We start from the raw sequence: 15,730 nt of genomic DNA, 5'->3' as shown, positions 1-15,730 counted from the left end.
CCCTGAATTTCTTTCTCTCAAAGCTATTTATTTCAGTTTACTTTTTGAAATAGAAACAATGACAATTGAACCATTTTGCATGACAAGTATAGGGTATATTTATATATTATATATTTTAAATATATTATAAATATATAAATTAAATATTATATTTATATAACATTCACCAAGAAAAGTCTGGAAGGGGCCTGGCACAGTGGCTCACTCCTGTCTGTAATCCCAGCACGCTGGGAGGCTGAGGCGGGCAGATCACCTGAGGTCAGGAGTTCGAGACCAGCCTGGCCAACAGGGTGAGACCCCATCTCTACTAAAAATACAAAAATTAGTTCAGTGTGGTGGTGGATGCCTGCAGTACCAGCTACTCAAGAGGCTGAGGCAGGAGAATCGCTTGAACATGGGAAGTGGAGGCTGCAGTGAGCAGAGATCACGCTATTGCACTCCAGCCTGGGTGAAAGAGTGAGACTCCATCTCAACAACAACAAAAAAAGTCTGGAAGGAAATAAAATATTGGTGTGGCTAAATAAGTTAAGCAAGAACTAGTAGTAAGAAAATTTCAAGAGAACTAATAGTTAAGTGGTTAAAAAAGAAGAAGAAGAAAGAAAAAGAACAAACTACTTTTAGTTAGCAAGGAATGCAAGTGTTCCTCATGTGACCATAGTGAAATGTATCTTGAGATGAATTATATTTACTTTCAATATAAATTTACTTTCTGATGATTAGTTATGTGATACCCTTGGGATAACTTACCTCTGTCATTTTAGTGCCTTGCTTACAGCAAGTAGCTCAATAAATGTTAGCTCTTTTTAACACAACCATAAAATGTATAACAATCATCTATTGAGCATTTATGGGTGATGTTTAAAAATAACCAGAACAAATACACAAATAAGACAGAAAGGCTTCTATAATGAATTAAGGGCTAAAAGTAAAAACAGAAACACAATTTATTAGATGAAGATTAATTCCTTCTGTAGTTAATAGTCAGACTTAAATATCTGCCATGGCAAATTACAGAAGCTTCTATGAGTGGTTATCACAGATTACAGATTTCAGAGCTGAAAGATAAAAAGATTCATATCATGGCAGAGACTTCTATTTGCTTGCTAATATCCAAATCTTTCCTTCCTTCTCAGTAACAAACGCCCAGTTTTAAAGAGGGCAGCCATGCATTCCGCTACATTTCCGTTTTCTTATAGTCTCAGGTTCAGGAATTCTCCTTAAAGGAAGAGGATGCATCTTTCTTCGCCTATGCTTTGCTGCCTAGAACAGGACAGTGATGGTTAGAACTCTGGCAGCTATCTTGGACTTACAAGAACCAGTGCTACAAGAACATCTTAGGGATGACTGATAAAAGAACTGAAAGAAGCTTAAGTCTCTGATGACTTTATAAAGCCACTATACCCATCCTAGAGTGCTATTTCAATTATTATTTTATATAAGAAAGTAAATATTGCATGTTTAAGCCATCTGTGAGTCTGTTTTGGTTTTCTTTTCTGTATTTTGGTGGTGGTGGTAGTGGTAGTCATTTTCTTTGCAACCAAATGCAATTCTTGAGTACTTACGTTCAGGCAGGTAAATAATTTTTATCTCCTTTTTACAGATGAGACAACTGAGGTCGAGAGAGATAAGATGACTTGCACAATACCAAAATAGTGAAGAGATGGGTCTTGGCTCCTAGCCCAATGTTTTTTCACTAAAAACTGGCTCGTAACACGTTCTAAATGTAAAAAAAAAAAAAAAAAAACAAATAAATAAAAGACACAAAATTACAAAATTTAGACTTTTACAGTAGTAACGGTACATGATAATGTATGCATTTGTCACATAATGTGAAAAGTGCCAAATTTTTATGATGTGGAAGGAGACTAAATTATATCATATTCCAGTAAGGAAGGGAGAAAGATACGTGAAATAAACAGAATCAAAACCAGAATAAACAAAGATGTTGGCCAGGCACAGTGGCTCCTGCTTGTAATCCCAGCACTTTGGGAGGACAAGGAGGAGAGATCACCTGAGGTCAGGAGTTCAAGATCAGCCTGCCCAATGTGGTGAAACCCCATCTCTACTAAACAAATACAAAAATTAGTCGGGCACAGTGGCAGGTGCCTGTAGTTCCAGCTATTCAAGAGGCTTAGGCACAAGAATCTCTTGAACCTGGGAAGCAGAGGTTGCAGTGAACCGAAATGATGCCACTGCACTCTAGCCTGGGTGACAGAGTGAGACTCTGTCTTGGGAAAAAAAAAAAAAAAGATATTGATTTATTATTCCCAAATTTTACTGTATTCCTCCCCTCCTGAATAACTAAGAGGAATTCAGATTAAAAACTTATTTTTTTCAGCAATGAGACTTCAAGATATAGGGCAACTTTTCCTGTTAAATCCTTAAATGGAATTTTTCTTTACTCTTACCACCACTTTAAAAAAATTAACTTTGTTCCTAGTTTGTCACAGAGATCAATAATAAGATGAAATATCTCAACTTCTTTTTTGAAACTCCATAAAATAACATGTAAAACACAAAGCAGCTCATGTGCAAACTCGTTAGTGAACATAAGCAGTTATTTCTAAGTAGTCTGTTAAAAAAAGCAAATAAAATATTTTCAAATTTTAAGGACACAGGTATTTCTTTTTTTATATATGGTATATTTAACATAAAATAATCTATGCAGGAGAGTAATCATATGCATGTTGTATTCTGGAAAGGTATATGACTTTTATTGACACAACATGGTAAAAAATAAATACACAAACAGCAGATCAAATCCTAACTTCCCCTATTTACTTGCAAGCTACTTCTTGCCTCTGAGTCTTGATTTTCCTACCTAGAAAATTGAGCTCATACCTCTTCACAGGTTTGTTGACAGGAGGAAAACAAGAATGAATACAAAGTAACCAGCACAGTGCACAACAATGGTAATTGCTCAATAAATATTAATGCCTTTCTTGTCTTGAAAAGGAAACAAAGAAATATGAAAATCTGTCTGTAAACACCCAAAGTGGTAGAACTTAAAAAGTAAGACCAGGTTGGGCGTGGTGGCTCACACCTATAATCCCAGCACTTTAAAAGGCTGAGCCGGGTGGATCACTTGAGCGCAGGAGTTCAAAACAAGCTTGGGCAACATGGTGAAACCCCGCCTCTACAAAAAAAATCAAAAATTTAGCTGGGTGTGGTGGTGTGCACCTGTAGTCCCAGCTACTCAGGAAGCTGAGATGGGAGGATTGCTTGAGCCCAGGAGATCAAGGCTGCAGTGAGCCATTCATACCACTGTACTCCAGCCTGGATGACAGAGAAAGATCCTGTCTTAAAAAAAAGTAAAAAAACAAAACAAAAAGCAAGCAAGACCAGTTTGACATACAACTTTAAAAGTCGTTTTAGTTTTTGTTTTTGTTTTTTGAGACAGGGTCTGACTCTATCACCCAGGCTGGAGAGCAGAGGCGCTATCTCGGCTCATTAAAACCTCCAACTGGGTGCGGTGGCTCACGCCTGTAATCCCGGCACTTTGGGAGGCGGAGGTTGGCGGATCACAAGGTCAGGAGATCAAGACCATCCTGGCTAACATGGTGAAACCCCATCTCCACTAAAAATACAAAAAATTAGCCGGGCGTAGTGACGGGCGCCTGTAGTCCCAGCTACTAGGGAGGCTGAGGCAGAAGAATCACCTGAACCTGAGAGGCAGAGCTTGCAATGAGCCGAGATCGCGCCACTGCACTCCAGCCTAGGCGATAGAGGGAGACTCCATCTTAAAAAAAAAAAAAAAAACAAACACCTCCACCTCCCAGGCTCAAGCCATCCTTCCACCTCAGCCTCCAGAGTAGCTGGGACTACAGGCACACACCACCACGCCTGGCTAGTTTTTAAAATTTTTGGTAGAGATGGGCTTTCACCATGTTGCCCAGGCTGGTCTCAAACCTGTGAGCCAAGTGATCTGCCCACCTTAGCCTCCCAAAGCCTGGAATTACAGGCGTGAGTCATCATGCCTGGCCTTACGGTCATTTTTGAAAGGCCACACTGCCAGAACCAAAGTCCTGACACAGTTATAGGCCAATGACAGCAATGCATCCAACATAATCTCTTCCAATCTTAAATCAGAACTGTAGCAAGAGACTCAGGCTTCCTTCTCTAAGGCACTACCTTGTGCTAGGAAATGTGGATTGCTTCTTCTTACTATCAATGTTACAAATCTAACGATAAAACAGGGTAGGGTGAAGAAAAATAAACGGCTTTTGAGTTTCTCCATAGCACCAGTGTCAAGGGCCACAGACAGCCTGGTGCTCACCTCTATTTTCCCTTCGAAAATGAAAGTCAATGGGAAAGTGAGGTTCAAATAAAATATCAAGTGTATGACCAGCTGAGCTGGACTACAGCTTTTCCCTGACCAAGACATTAGTATAGATCTTAGAGCCTCTGTTGTCTACATCTGTAAAAAAGGACACTTACCAAGGAAACTATTTTATCTCCTTTTTTCCAGTCTTAACAATGGGTTGGAGTATCCTAGATTATAGGCTTATGAAAAACAGATCTGTATCACTCAATAAACATATTATTAAAATTATAATCTCTTTATTATTTACATATACTGTACTTCAGATAATTAAAATACACTGCCAAAAAAAAAAAAACTCTGCCAAGGCCAGGTGTAGTGGCTCACGCCTGTAATTCCAGCACTTTGGGAGGCCAAGGCAGGCAGATTGCTTGAGCCTAGAAGTTTGAGACCAGCCTGGACAACATGGTGAGGCCTCTTCTCTACAAAAAAAAAAACACTTAAAAATGAGCAGGGTGTGGTGGCATGCGCCTTTAGTCCTAGCTACTCAGGAGACTGAGGTAGGAGGATCACTTGAGCCTGGCAGTTACAGCCTGCAGTAAGCCATGATCACACCACTGCACGCCAGCCAGCCTGGGAAACAGAGCAAGGCCCTGATTCAAAAGATAAAAATAAAAAAAAATTTAAAAAAGCTCTGCCAAAAATAAAATCAAGTAACTACTATCTGAACTTCTATTAGGCTGCTTTAGGATTTTAGAATCAGAGAATTCTAAGATCAGAAATAATCTTGGAGGTAAAGTAGTCCTCCCTAATCTGCGATTTCACTTTCTGCAGTTTCAATTACCTAAGGTAAAACAAGATATTTTGAAAGATCACATTCATATAACTTTGATTACAGTGTATTATTATTATTTATTCATTTTATTATTATATATGTATAGCAAAAAACATAGCGTATATAAGGTTTGGTACTATCTGTAGTTTCAGGCATCCATTGGGACCCTTGGAACATATCCCTCTAGGACAAAGGAGGACTACTGTAATCTCATTCAGCCCTACTTTTATAAAAGGTTATAAATACAGAAGGAAGTTAACTGACTTTGGCCAAGTTCATTTGGCAGAGCCCGTACTGGAATCTGGCCACGAAATTCTAACTAAATATACTTTTCACCACATCATGGTTGTAAAAAAAGTTTTGATTGAAAATAATTAAAATGATTGAAGTTTTTCCTTGAATAAATTATTTGAAATGGTTAGTAGCCTGTTTTTTGTTTTGTTTTTGAGACATAGTTTTTCTCTAGTTGCCCAGACTGGAGTGCAATAGCGCGATCTCGGCTCACTGCAACCTCTGCCTCTCGGGTTCAAGCAGCCTGCCTCAGCCTCCTGAGTAGTTGGGATTACAGGTGCCCGCCACCATGTCCGGCTAATTTTTGTATTTTTAGTAGAGATGGGGTTTCACCATGTTGGCCAGGTTGGTCTCGAACTCCTGGACTCAAGTGATCCACCCGCCTCAGCCTCCCAAAGTGCTGGGATTACAGACATTAGCCACCATGTCTGGCCTAAAGGATTATTTTCAATACATTTTTAAATCCTGCACTTGATTCTGCCAGCAACCTACTACTCAAAAAGGTATTTTGTAGACCCCAGCCTTCAAAAGGGTCCTTAGAAAGTGGAAAGCAATTTCAATATTATTCTAAGTAATGCAAAATTAGTTTAGTATGTGTTCAGAGCTTCATAACATACCCCAAAACAGACATCTGAATTGATGTTATTGATATTAGTGCCCATAATTAACAGTGTTTTGAAAAGTACCCTAATTGTCTTAATTGTGCATTTTATCTCAACTGTTTTTCACAGAGCACAAACCAACTTGGCAAAAAGCATGCTGAAAGGATATATACAAAATGTGTGATATGAACAATATGTACGTACCTTGGGATAGCAAAGAAAGGTAAACACAACACAGACAGATTCGACTCTTAGAAGATGGGTCGGCCAGGCACGGTGGCTCACGTCTGGTAATCCCAGCACTCCGGAAGGCCAAGGCGGGTGGATCACCTGAGGTCAGGAGTTCGAGACCAGCCTGGCCAACACGGTGAAACCCCGTCTCTAATAAAAATACAAAAAATTAGCTGGCTGTGGTGGTGGGTCCCTGTAATCCCAGCTACTCGATGGTCTGAGGCAGAAGAATCCCTTTAATCCGGGAGGTGGAGGTTGCAGTGAGCCGAGATTGGGCCATTGCACTCCAGCCTGGATGACAGAGTAAGACTCCGTCTCAAAAAAAAAAAAAGAAAAAAAGAAAAAAAAAATGGGTAAAATTTGGATAGACAGAGAAGGGCATGAGTAAACACATGGAGACAGAAATAAATTTTTGACTCCTTTAAATTTCTAAAATTGTCTAGTTAAAAAAAAAAAAAATTGACCCCCTACTACAAAGGTAGATGAGATCACGGAGAGCCTGAAGACCATGATGAGAAATGGAAGTTTTCATGTTCATCCTAATTATGACAGTGATATTATTTGAGATTTCATTTCTAATTCTAGATTTCCAAAATTTTAATTTTTGACCCTATTAGCTCAGGAAGATTTGTGGAAATATTTGTTCAACATTTGTTGAACTTATTCAAGTCTCAAAAAACAAGAACATTCCTTAAAGCATCTCTCTCATCAATTCTTTAAACTTTCCCATAAGGAAAGTCCACAATCTCCCTCAAACAAAATTCACTATCAGAAATATTTGCATTTAATCTGCCCCTAGTTTTAAACCAAGGTAATAACTTTTAGTGTTCATACTCGTCCATGAATTTAACAGAGCCTTAGTAGCAGACTTAGATGGTAGCACTAGCTTGTTCAATTGCTTAAAATGTACATTATTCAATTTAGGAGTTTAGTGGACACAGAATTTCAAGAGGTTCTGTCTCTCAAAAATCATAATGGTTCCTGTTCATTTTCATTCCCTCATATTCTCTCTCTCTTTCCCTCTTTCCCTCTCTCTCCTAGCCATTTGATACTGCAAAATAATTGTCATCTACGACCGTTGCAAACAGCAACCACAGTAACCACATTTGCTCACTGAGTTAGCACTTAGCAGGTGCAAAAAGGAAGTACTCTATTTCTCATCTCCTAAAACCAAAAGGGTTCATCTCGTAACTAATTTGTCACTTAAGGGAAAAGGATATCACGACTGATACTAACTTTCTCCTAAGTGTCAGAGGTTGCCGGCTTAACCAGACCGGAGAAGAGCAGGATCCCCGGGCCTAGCTTTGCTCAGCGGCGCAGGGAAGCATCGCCTGGAATTGGTGGGTGTCCCTCCTCACTAGTGGGCACCCGCTCGCCCAGCGACCTGCCCAGACTCGACGGGACCCCGCTAGGGTCTCGGCTCGGCACCTACCCTCTCCTGCTCCCCGCCAGGAGCCACCCACCCTCCTCGACCCCGAAGAAAGCTCGCGTGCCCTGCTGCGAGTGGAGTAGAAGGAACCCAGAGCTCCGGCTGGCGCTGGGAGCCCCCTCCCCGCCGCTGCCCCGCCCACTGCACGGCCCCCGCCACCCTCACTGCTCTGGCAAGGCAGGCGAAGACCTGAGCCTTATCTCCGGACCCCCCCACCCCCCAACCTCCCGCTGCGCTGCTCCGCACCGACCGCGCGGCCACCGGCCTTACCTGGCCGGGTCTCGGTGAGCGAGGCTGCGCCTGCTGCTTGCTTCCAGCGCACAAACCTGTCCTCCAGCCCCCAGCCCACCGCTCCGCTCTGCCCCTCCTCCCGCCGCGCGTGCCCGCCTCCTGGCTGCCATGGCGACAGTTCCCACACCCTGCCGCCGCTGATTGGTCCGGTTCGGGATTGCTGACGACGCCGATTGGCAGGAGCAGGGACACAGCCGCTCCGTGGAGCCTGGAGGCGGGCGGTGGGGGAGCGCCGAAACTATGGAGCCTGCGGGGAGGCTGAGCCAGGAGGGACGTGGCGCTCTGAGATGCGGGCTCGGGAGGCCGCGCCTCTTCCTTCCCTAGCTTTCCCGGAGAAGCCTGTGGAGCAGGACTTGGGCGGGTGAGGTGCCGTCTCGAGACCCGGGCAGAGCCCCAGGGATCGCCTCTCCCTTGGCCGCTGGCCTGCGCCTGCAGCGCCCACGCGGGTCAGAGAATGGCTGTCAGGCCCATTCTCGCCCACAGGCCTCGCTCGGCTCTGACACCCCGGTCCTCCGCCTTGGCGGGAATCTTACCGGCATTTGTAACCGCACCCACCCCCGTTATGCTGGGCCCTCGGTCACTGTGGTTTAACTGTTATTTACCCCACATTTTCTCTCGTCGATTCGCAGACAGCTCTTTCCTCTGCATCCTCCCCCAGAGAACAGACATCTACTCCAAACCCCTCATTTTAAAGATGGGGAAACTGAGGCTCAAAGATGCACATGGGTAGCTTGAGGTTTCCAGAAGCTTTTGGAGCCACAGGCTGTTTACGAAGTTTCATTCTGCCAATTAGTTTTTTTCACCTGAAAAATTGGTATCATATACCTTAGGGTTATTCACGAAGATTGAATGAGATAACATTGCCAGGAAAACAATACAGGCCAGGCATGGTGACTCACCCTGTAATCCCAGCACTTTGGGAGGCCAAGGCAGGAGGATGGCTTGAGCTCAAAAATTTGAGACCAATCTGGACAACAGTGAGATCCCATCTCTACAATAATATTTTTTTCTTTTTTATCCTTACCACAACGATGTTTCAGTCTGAAGAAAATATTTAAAAATTTGCCAGGCGCTGGGTCACACATCTGTACTACTCAGGAGATGGAGGCGGGAGGATCACTTGAGCTCAGAAGGCCGAAGGTGCAGTGAACCATGATCATTGTGCCACAGAGTGAGACCCTGTCTCAAACAAACAAACAAACAAAAAACACATACACAGTACAGAATCTGCCACATAGTGTGTCAGCAATGAAAGCTTCTGTTATCTGGAAGTATTACCAGGCAGATTGCCTCTGTTGCACAACTGGACTCTGTGTGCCCCTAACTGTATGATTTGCAAGTTATTTAAGTGCTCTGTGCCTCCATGTCCTTGTCTGTAAAATGAAGATAATAATAGTACCCTCCTACTTACAGCATAGCAAATTAATTTAAAAAGTGACTGGCACATTGTAAATTTTCAATAAATGTTAATTATTCTCAGAGTAGTGGCTGAGCTGGGACTATAACTTAGGTCTCTGGATTTCAACCCAATCGTATTTATTTATTTATTTAGAGACAGGGTCTCCCTCTGTTGCCCAGGCTGGAGTGGAGTGGCACAATCTCAGCTCACTGCAGCCTCAACCTCGCAGTCTCAAGCAGTCCTCCTACCTCAGCCTCCCAAATAGCTGGGACTACAAGTGCACACCACCATGCCTAGCTAATTTTTTGGCATTTTTTGTAGAGATGGATTTTTGCCATGTTTTCCAGGCTGGTCTCAAAGTCCTGGACTCAAGTGATCTGCCCGCGTCAGCCTCCCAAAGGTTAGAGGCGTGAACCACCACACCTGGCCTCAATTATCTTTACTAACACTTCTCATCCACATACATAGATCAGTACCTCAAGGTTAAGCTCCATTTTGAGGTTCAGGAGAAGAGGACCCTTGTCCATTTTATTTATCCTTTTTGAAGTTCAGGAGAAGACTACACTTGTCCATTTTATTTAAATCAAGATCTTAATCTATCTGCCTTATCATCATGAAAGTCCAAGAATGTTGTGGCACTACCTCAGCTGAAGGGTTAAGCCCAAAGGCAAATGTAAGGAAATAGTCATATTCGGCTGTAATGGATAAATTGAAGAGTAAAGGCACTAGAGAAGAAAGGATATTCAGGAGAATATTCAGGTTAGCGGTATAGGAAAACTAAATTTCAATTTGAAAAACATGGGAAATTTTATTATCTAGGTATTGTTATAATATAATTAGTAACCATTGGTGGTGTCAGATCAGAAGACCATACCACATCCTAACACTACAAAACACTAGAACTAGACTGTAAACACACTGAAGGCAGGAACTATCTTGTGCATGTTTATTAGCTATTATCTAGCACAGATGAACACACAGTGCCTGAATTAGGCATTAAAACTTAGGATAGGCCAGGCAGGTAGGTGGCTCACACCTGTAATCCCAACACCTTGGGAGGCTGAGGTGGGCAGATCACTTGAGGTCAGGAGTTTGAGACCAGCCTGGCCAACATGGTAAAACTTTCTTGTCTCTACTAAAAATACTAACATGGTGAAACCCCGTCTCTGCTAAAAATAGCTAAGTGTGGTGGTGCACGCTTGTAATCCCAGCTACTTGAGAGGCTAAGGCAGGAGGATCACTTGAATCAAGGAGGTGGAGGTTGCAATGAGCCGAGATTGCACCACTGCACTCCAGCCTGGACAACAGAGCAAGACCCTGTCTCAAAAAAAAAAAAAAAGACCTGTGTTGGGCCCAGTGGCATACACCTGTAGTCTCAGATACTCAGGAGGCTGAGGCAGGAGAATAGCTGGAAACCAGTTCTGGGCTGTAGTGTGCTATGACACCTGGGTGTCTGCACTGTTTGACATTAATGGGGTGAACTTGCCTGGGCACGGTGGCTCACACGTGTAATCCCAGCACTTTGTGAGGCTGAAGCCGGCAGATCATCTGAGGTCAGGAGTTCAAGACCAGCCTGACCAACATGGCGAAACTCCATCTCTACTAAAAATACAAAAATTAGCCAGGCATGGTGGCACATGCCTGTAATCCTAGACACTTGGGAGGCTGAGGAGTATGGCTTGAACCTGGGAGGCAGAAGTTGCAGTGAGCACTGTTGAGATTGCACTGTTGCACTCCAGCCTGGGTGATAAGAGTGACACTCTGCCTCAAAACAAACAAACAAAAAAGTGTGAACTCCTAGGAGCAGGAGACTGATGCAGAGCAGGAAAGCCCCAAAATTGAGGGTTCTTGGCTTCACCCAGGAAAGAATTCAAGGGTGAGCTGGTGGTGTTAAACAGCAACTTTTATTGAAGCAGCAGTACACGGCAGCAGCAGAGGTACTACTCCTTGCAGAGTAGGGCTACCCTGTAGGCAGTGTGCCCAGAGCAGCAACTCAGAGGCAGTTCTGCATTTCTGTTTATACTGATTTTATTTTATTTTATTTTATTTTATTTTATTTATTTTTTATTTATTTATTGAGACAGAGTCTCACTTTGTCACCCAGGCTGGAGTGCACTGGTACAGTCTCAGCTCACTACAACCTCCACCTCCCAGGTTCAAGCGATTCTCCTGCTTCAGCCTCCTGAGTAGCTGGGATTACAGGCACCCACCACCACGCCCGGATAATTTCTGTATTTTCAGTAGACACGGGGTTTCACCATGTTGGTCAGGCTGGTCTCAAACTCCTGACCTCAAACAATCCACCCACCTCGGCCTCCCAAAGTGCTGGGATTCTAGGCATGAGCCACTGCATCTCGCCCTATACCCACTTTTAACTATATTTCAACTTAATGGGCAGTTTATGCAGAAATTTCTAGAATGAGGGTGGTATCCTCCAGGTTGTCAGGTCATTGCCACAGAAAGGGGCTATAACTTCAGGGTGTTGCCATGGCAATGGTAAATTGACATGGCACACTGGTGGGCATGTCTTATGGGGAGGTGCTTCTGCTACAAACCTGTTTCAGCTAGTCCTCAATTTGGTCCGGTGTCCAAGCTCTGCCTCCAGAGTTGAGTTCTGCCTCCCGCCTCAGTACCACAGGTTGCCTAAGGAGGCGTAAACAGGTCCAGGTTGGAAACAGAGCAGGTCAGAAACTCCTTTGCTGATCAGTAGTGGGATCACACCTGTGAACAGCCACTGTGTTTCGGCCTGGGCAACATAGCAAGACCCTGTCTTGCCTAAAACAGTTCATTTGTGTGCACAATTAGAAAAAGCTGCTTTTAGAACCAGATAAATTGAATGGGAGACTTTCTTTATGTTTGTCCTGGTTTCAGTCAACTAAAACCCTTTTTTTCCCCCTTTTAGAGATAGGGTCTCACTATGTTGCCCAGTTAGTCTCGGACTCCTGGCATCAAGCAGTCCTCCCACCTCAGCCTCCCAAAATGCTGGGATTACAGGCATGAGTCACTGCACCTGGCCTACGCCTGTCTCTACAAAAAGAACTTTTTTAAAATTAGCTGGGAAAGAATCCACAGACCCTTTGAAAGATGCAGCAGGCTGCAGCCTACTCTGTGAGACAGGTGAAAAACTGTAAGTTCCCATAGTGTGAGAGGGGGAGAGTCTTCCTCCAAGCACACATTCCTACCAGGGAATCTGAAAATCTAGTCCACAGGAGAAGGCTTCAACCCTACCCAGAGCTGGAATGGATTTAGGGAGTGGTGTGAAATAAATAAACGTAGAAGCAGTAATGGGAAGTGCCTTGTAGGCATTCCCAGTCTCCACCATGAAACGAGGGAAGCCATTCCTGACTGTATCTTACAGGGGCCCTCGGGGAAGTCAAACTCAGGGAGGGGTCACAGGGTGAAAGAAGCTCCCAACTGAATTTTATGATATAATCTGGAGTGGGGGTGAACTCCCTTGAGCAGAAACCAGGGGGCAAGCGAGAAGTGTGCAGGAGACACAAGCATACATGCTGGGTGCTCAGCCTTACCAGCAGATAGGAAAGGGCATGACCTGAAAGCTGTGGTTTCAGGTCACAGTGTGCACAGACTGCCTGGATCTAAACTCAGTGCTGTTAGCCGGGCACTGAGGGAGCAAGACCAGCCTTGCCAACTGCATGGGAGCTGGGTGAGGCTTGCTGCTGCCTGCTACTCCCCACTCCCTTTGTGAACTCATGTGTGGCAGAGGCAGTTATACTCCCTTCTGGAACAAATGGAAACACATCCCACAACACTGCCAAAAGCAATCTACAGATTCCATACAATTCCCATCAAAATACCATCATCATTCTTCACAGAACTGGAGAAAACAATCCTAAAATTCATATGGAACAAGAGAAGAGCCGCATAGCCAAAGCAAAACTAAGCAAAAAGAACAAATCTGGAGGCATCACATTACCCAACTTCAAACTATACTACAAAACTACAGTTACCATGGTGGCCTTCGCCTGTAATCCTAGCACTTTGGGAGGCCAAGGCGGGTGGATCCCCTGAGGTCAGGAGTTTGAGACCAGCCTGGCCAACATGGTGAAACCCTGTCTCTACTAAAAATACAAAAATTAGCCGGGTGTGGTGGCAGGCGCCTGTAATCCCAGCTACTTGAGAGGCTAAGGCAGGAGAATCGTTTGAACCCAGGAGGTGGAGGTTGCAGTGAGCTGAGATCGTGCCATTGCACTCTAGCCTGGGGGACAAGAGTGAGACTTTGTCTCAAAAAAAAAAAAAAGACTATAGTTACCAAAACAGTATGGTACTGATATAAAAACAGGAACATAGACCAGTGGAATAGAATAGAGAAAAATGGCCAGCCATAATGGCTTACATCTGTAATTCTAGCAGTTTGGGAGGCTGAGGCTGGTGGATCACTTGAGGCCAGGAGGTCAAGACCAGCCTGGCCAGCATGGTGAAACCCTATTTCTACTAAAAGTACAAAAATTAGCTGGGTGTGGTGGTGGATGCCTGTACTCCCAGCTACTGGGGAGGTTGTGGTGGGACAATTGCTTGAACCCGAGAGGCAAAGGTTGCAGTGAGCTGAGATCACACCACTGCACTCCAGCCTGGGTGACAGAGTGAGACCCTGCCTCAAAAAAAAAAAGAAAAAAAAAGTCAAAAAACAATAGATGTTGGCATGGATGTGGTGAAAAGGGAACACTTTTACACTGCTGTTGGGAATGTAAATTAGTACAACCTCTATGGAAAACAGTATGGAGATTCCTCAAATAACTGAAAGTAGAACTGCCATTCAATTCAGCAATCCCACTATTGGGTATCTACCCGAAGGGAAAGAAGTCATCATATGAAAAAGATACTTGCACATGCATGTTTACAGCAGCACAATTCTCAAGTGCAAAGACATGGAATGAACCTAAGTGCCCAGCAACCAACAAGTGCGTAAAGAAAACGTGTTATATATACATTATGGAACACTACTGATTCATAAAACGGAACAAAATAATGTATTTTGCACCAACTTGGATGGAGCTAGAGGCCATTATTCCAAGTGAAGTAACTCAGGAATGGAAAACCAATTATCATATGTTCTCACTTATAAGTGGGAGCTAAGCTATGGGGACACAAAGGTAGAATGATGTAATAGACTTTGGGGACTCAGAAGGAAAGGTTGGGAGAAGGGTGAGGAATAAAAGACTACATATTGGGTACAGTGTATACTGCTGGAGGACCGGGTGCACTGAGATCTCAGAAATTACCACGGAAGAACTTATCCATGTAACCAAAACCTACCTGCACCCCAAAAACTATTGAAATAAAACACTTTCAAAGATTAAAAAATGGCCAGGCACAGTGGCTCATGCCTATAATCCCAGCACTTTGGGAGGCCAAGGCGGGCAGATCACCTGAGGTCAGGAATTAAAGACCAGCCTGGCCAACATGGTGAAACCCTGTCTCTACTTCAAATACAAAAAAATTAGCTGGGCATGGTAGTGCACACCTGTAGCCCCAGCTATTTGGGAGGCTGAGGCAGGAGAATCGCTTGAACCCGGGAGGCTGAGGTTGCAGTGAGCCGAGATCATGCCACTGCACACTCCAGCCTGGGCAACAGAGTGAGACTCTGTCCAAAAAAAAAAAAAGGAAGGGAAGGGGAGGGGAGCGGAGGGGAGGGGAGGAAAGGAAAGGAAAGGAAAGAAAGAAAAGAAAAAGAAATACCACCTTGCAGAATAAATAAAACCCCAGCATTGAAAGTCTTGCTGCTAGGAACAACAGATGCTTTGGAAGCACCACCCTTTGTGCTTTGTTGGGGGAAACCAGTTATGTGGAAGCACTTGTGGATACTCAAGAGTGTGCATGGGAAGGAACGAGTGTAACATGGGCAGGGCAGGGACCAGTGGACTTTTTGTAAGCTTTCAGCTCAATAAAATGAACCTATGTGGTAAAATAATAACAATAAGTAAAGCTAAAACTTGAAGGTTTAGCACTGACAGAGAATCTCCTGGTGGGAAAGAGGTCTAAAGAACATGGTCAGACTCGGTGGCTCACACCTGTAATCCCAGCACTTTGGGAGGTGGAGGCAGGTGGATCAGTTGAGGTCAGGAGTTTGAAAGCAGCCTGACCAACATGGTGAAACCCCATTTCTTTTTTTTTTTTTTGAGATGGAGTCTCGCTCTGTCACCCAGGCTAGAGTGCAGTGGCCGGATCTCAGCTCACTACAAGCTCCGCCTCCCGGGTTCACGCCATTCTCCTGCCTCAGTCTCCAGAGTAGCTGGGACTACAGGCGCCCGCCACCTCGCCCGGCTAGTTTTTTTGTATTTTTTAGTAGCGACGGGGTTTCACCGTGTTAGCCAGGATGGTCTTGATCTCCTGACCTCGTGATCCGCCCGTCTCGGCCTCCCAAAGTGCTGGG

At 44.2% G+C, this 15,730-nt stretch overlaps 1 protein-coding gene across 8 annotated transcripts in view; it reads right to left on the bottom strand.

The window, feature by feature from the left end:
* NUCB2 (nucleobindin 2) overlaps positions 1-15,730 on the bottom strand; it is a 69,847-nt gene that overhangs the window by 52,537 nt on the left and 1,580 nt on the right. For 2 of the 8 annotated variants that reach the window (XM_017869895.1, XM_017869861.1), the window contains exons 2-7: positions 11,895-11,982; positions 8,965-9,119; positions 8,543-8,743; positions 7,920-8,279; positions 6,194-6,370; positions 1,563-1,717 (exon numbers count right to left, since the gene is read on the bottom strand). The gene's annotated coding sequence lies outside the window, so the exon portion shown is untranslated. Of the gene's footprint in view, positions 1-1,562; positions 1,718-6,193; positions 6,371-7,919; positions 8,367-8,542; positions 8,744-8,964; positions 9,120-11,894; positions 12,061-15,730 lie in introns of those variants that run through there. The other 6 variants (XM_017869865.1, XM_017869866.1, XM_017869887.1 and 3 more) reach the window with 6 other exon arrangements.

Source organism: Rhinopithecus bieti, unplaced genomic scaffold (assembly GCF_001698545.2).
Source record: "Rhinopithecus bieti isolate Rb0 unplaced genomic scaffold, ASM169854v2 scaffold_986, whole genome shotgun sequence".
NCBI classification, from domain to species: Eukaryota; Metazoa; Chordata; class Mammalia; order Primates; family Cercopithecidae; genus Rhinopithecus; species Rhinopithecus bieti.
This window is presented reverse-complemented; position numbering and strand designations above follow the sequence as displayed.